This window comes from Capricornis sumatraensis, chromosome 2 (genome assembly GCF_032405125.1).
Source record: "Capricornis sumatraensis isolate serow.1 chromosome 2, serow.2, whole genome shotgun sequence".
Lineage (NCBI taxonomy): Eukaryota > Metazoa > Chordata > Mammalia > Artiodactyla > Bovidae > Capricornis > Capricornis sumatraensis.
Genome location: NC_091070.1, coordinates 44,485,441 through 44,490,148, shown reverse-complemented (window position 1 = coordinate 44,490,148; position 4,708 = coordinate 44,485,441).

Sequence of the window (4,708 nt, the reverse complement as noted above, 5' to 3'; positions counted from 1 at the left end):
CAAAAATACAAATTTAGACGAAACAACACAGTGAAACCTCACATTCTACAAATCCAGCTTAAACTGTTATCAACTCACAACCAACCTTTTTCATCTTTCATACCCTTCCTTACAACCTATCACTTCAAAAAGCAAATCCCAACCACTCCAGGCAAGCTTCCGAGTTCTTTGACCTGCACACAGTGATCCTCAAGTGGTCCTGCTTTCTGGTATGACAAGACGTTCCAGGTTCTTCCTGTGCTTTTGCTGTTCCAGTGGAATTAGCCATTTACTTAAATAAGAAACAGTATTTTGAGACTGCAGTCTGGGCTCTCAGGGCGCTGTTGCATCAGCTGATCACCGTTTCTAGGATACAGTGCCTACTTGGGCATTCTTTTCAGGCTCTAGTAAACATTTGGACTCACATCACTACAATAGGCCACACTTGGCATTGACTTCACTTAGAATAAGGATACAGGACAGGAAACAGCCCACCAACAGGGGAGTGGCAGGCCTTTGTCTAGGTACCCCCATTCCCTACCCCTTGGAGGAGGTCATCAAAGGGACATGACTGCTGGTTGATCCATAAGCTGGACCCAGGCAGTCAGAGGTTCCTCATCCACTACCCGCTCCTTGGATTGCAAGTTCTGCCCTGTGTTCCCACAGTGGGAGCTGTTCCAAGGATGCAGCCTTGAGTAAGGTGTTGTTGAGACCATCTGGACAGTATACATGACTGAACCCAGTTAAGGCAATCAACCCTCTGTATCCACAGGTTCCACATCCTTGAATTCAACCAACCTCAGATGGAAGAGTCAGAAAAAAATTCCAACGGCTTCTGAAAAGCAAAAGTTGAATTTACCAGTGGACCAGTAACCACATGGCATTTACATTGTATTTACAACTACTTACATAGCATTTACATTGTATTAGGCACTGTGTGTAATCTAAAGATGATTTAAAGCATAGGGAAAATATTCATATACATTATATGCAAGTACTATGCCATTTTATGTAGGGGGCTTGAGCATCCACGGATTTTAGTATCCATGGGGGTCCTGAAACCAATCCCCTGAGGATACCAAGGGAAGATGACTGAACTCTAGCAGGCAGGTGCTGGAGGGTGCCAGAAATCCATTCATCTTCGGTGTCCTAGGACAAGCCTTGTATGCAAGTTGCTTTGTCTGTTAAAGCCTGCCACCTACCAACCTTGAGTGGTCTCCTTCTTTCTTCACTCTCTCCTCCTTGCCCTCCCTGTACAGGAACCAGTTTACAAGCTGACACCACCTACCCCCATAAATTACCAGATAAAGTACAGGATGCTTAGTTACACTTGAATTTCAGATAAACAATGAATATAATCCTCATATGCCAATTAGAAACTAATATTCTAATATTAGCAATATTTTTATGGGACTAGCTTGCTTCCCTGTTCCCTCAAGGGATATGTCCAATTCCAAGAGTCATACTTCTCAGGAAACTTCCAAGCCACAGCTTTCCACCATGTCTTTCTAATTCATTCACTGTCCTCTCTGTCCAGATACAGTAGGTCATTTTTACCATAAACAATGTTGCCTAGTAACATAGCTGACATTCTACCTTCGTCAGATTTTCAGGAGAACTATAAAATGTAAACTTCACAGAGAATGAGAAATGATATTTTTTTCCAGCCCTATGCAAATAGAGGCCTTTTCAGCAGTCAGAGCTAGATCAAAGTAGAAATAGATGATAAAGGAAAAACTCAATTTTCCACCTGAGCCAGGAAAACTCCAGTGTTTCCCTACTGTGTCTTCTTTACTACTCACACAAAACACTTCACTTCTGACACTCCTGATCCCCAAATGTCTGGAGGTTTTCCCCTACACCAAGCAGAAACAAAGGAGAAGCAGTCAAGAGACAGCAGCGCAGGGTGGGGCAGGCTTCTGCTTCCCTCTTAGAGAACATACCTAACAAAACACCGCTGAGTTCTTCTGAGACCTGAAGCTCCGCCCAGCCCGAGGACGTTAATTTCAGGCTGAGCTCGAGGTTCCTGGAACACCACCCTGTTACCTCACCACCAACCAATCAGGAGAAAGTCTGCAGACAGTGGAAGACTACCAAGACTCTGACCCCCGCCCCCCAGGTGTTTCTCCCTTCAAAAACTGTCATGGCCCCAGCAGAATCCAGAGCTGGTTTTTGGACATGAGCTCACCTTCTCCCCAAGTCACCGACCTCCTGAATAAAACAACTTTTCTTTTCTAATCAACACTCACTCTTGTGTATTGGCTTTTGAGTGGCAAACAGCTGAACCTGAGTTTAGTTACAGTACACTTTTTTTCTTTACTATTAATACATATGCTTATAACTTTTAGTAATGAAAAATGGAAGACATATAGTGTTGAGTCATCTGTCCACAAGGAGTTATTTAGTACCTACTATATGGTTGGCACTGCTCTAGGCATTTGGGATACATTATTAAACAAAACTGACAAGGTCCTGCCTTCTGGGAGCTTACATTGAGTGGATGAGGGAGACACACAACAACCAATTAGCATAAGAAATAAGAAAATTGCTTAATAAGTAAGAGATGATAAGTGTCCCATCACTTCATGGGAAATAGATGGGGAAACAGTGGAAACAGTGTCAGACTTTATTTTTTTGGGCTCCAAAATCACTACAGATGGTGACTGCAGCCATGAAATTAAAAGATGCTTACTCCTTGGAAGAAACGTTATGACCAACCTAGATAGCATATTCAAAAGCAGAGACATTACTTTGCTGACTAAGGTCTGTCTAGTCAAGGCTATGGTTTTTCCTGTGGTCACGTATGGATGTGAGAGTTGGACTGTGAAGAAAGCTGAGTGTCGAAGAATTGATGCTTTTGAACTGTGGTGTTGGAAAAGACTCTTGAGAGTCCCTTCGACTGCAAGGAGATCCAACCAGTCCCTTCTAAAGGAGATCAGTCCTGGGTGTCCTCTGGAAGGAATGATGCTAAAGCTGAAACTCCAGTACTTTGGCCACCTCATGCGAAGAGTTGACTCATTGGAAAAGACTTTGATGCTGGGAGGGATTGGGGGCAGGAGAAGGAGGGGACGACAGAGGATGAGATGGCTGGATGGCATCCCTGACTCGAGGAACATGAATCTGGGTGAACTCCGGGAGTTGGTGATGGACAGGGAAGCCTGGCGTGCTGCGATTCATGGGGTCGCAAAGAGTCGGACACGACTGAGCGACTGAACTGCACTGAGCTGAAGAAAACAAAAGTAGAGTGGGATGGGGAACTGGAAAGCTGAGGGGTGGGGCAAGCGCTGGCTGCAGGGCTGAACAGGGGCACAAAGGCTCCAAGACAAAGGGCTTAGTCCGTAAGACTATCAAGAGAAGTGCACCTATATGCAAAAGTACATGTATAACCTCACCTGCTAAATTTATACTTTAACGCCTATACTACATATATATCCATGTGGTTTCTTTACATATCTTGAATTTTCATAGAAAAAAAGTACTACAAAATATCTACAGTTGCTGTCTGTGGAAGAATGTGGTGATTTTTCTATTTAATTTTTTTTTATAGTTTACTGTATTTGCTATGTTTTATAACATCAGATAGACCTAGTTTATTATCAGAAGTAAGACAATATATAACATTACATGTTTAAAAAAGCAGAGCTATTTTTCCTTTCAACCCCAGTAAAGGTGTTCTTAAAGGGGCAAGGAGGTGTGGTTTGACAGCAGTAAGGGGTCTGACCTTTCTGAGGAGACTGTATTCTTCCTCAAGGGGGAGCTTTACCTTTAAATAAGGAGGCAGCTGAGTCATGAGTCAGGAGTGGATTTCAAGGGAGCCATGTGTAAAGGGTACATTTTTCGAAAGTCCACCTCCACTCCTAAAGAACCATGCTGAGAGTGGCTCGAATGCTTCTGACACTCTAACGCCTGCCTCCCTGGTCAGTAATAATACAAAAGTCCATTTCTGGAAATAAAAACAAAAAATAAATGGGACCTAATTAAACTTAAAAGATTTTGCACAAGGAGGGAAACTATGAGCAAGGTGAAAAGGCAGCCTTCAGAATGGGAGAAAATAATAGCAGATGAAACAACTGACAAAGAATTAATTTCCAAAATATGTAAGCAGCTCACGCAGCTCAATACCAGAAAAATGAACAACCCAATCAAAAAGTGGGCCAAAGAACTAAACAGACATTTCTCCAGAGAAGACATACAGATGGCTAATAAACAAATGAAAAGATGCTCCACATCATTCATTATTAGAGAAATGAAAATCAAAATCACAAATGAAGCATCATTTCATGCCACTCAGAATGGCCACCATCAAAAAGTCTACAAACAATAAATGCTGGAAAGGATGTGGAGAAAAGGGAACCTTCTTACATTATCGGTGGGAATGCAAACTAGTACAGCCACTATGGAGAACAGTGTGGAGGGCACTTAAACACTAGAAATAGAACTGCCATATGACCCAGCAATGCCACTGCTAGGCATACACACCAAGGAATCCAGAGTTAAAAGAGACACATGTACCCCAATGTTCACTGAAGTGCTATTTACAATAACTAGGACATAGAAGCAAACTTGATGTCCATCAGCAGACGAATGGATAAGGAAGTTGTGGTACATATACACAATGGAATATTACTCAGCTATAAAAAAAAACAACGCATTTGAGTCAGTTCTAATGAGGTAGATGAAACTGGAGCCTATTATACAGAGTGAAGTAAGTCAGAAAGAGAAACACCAA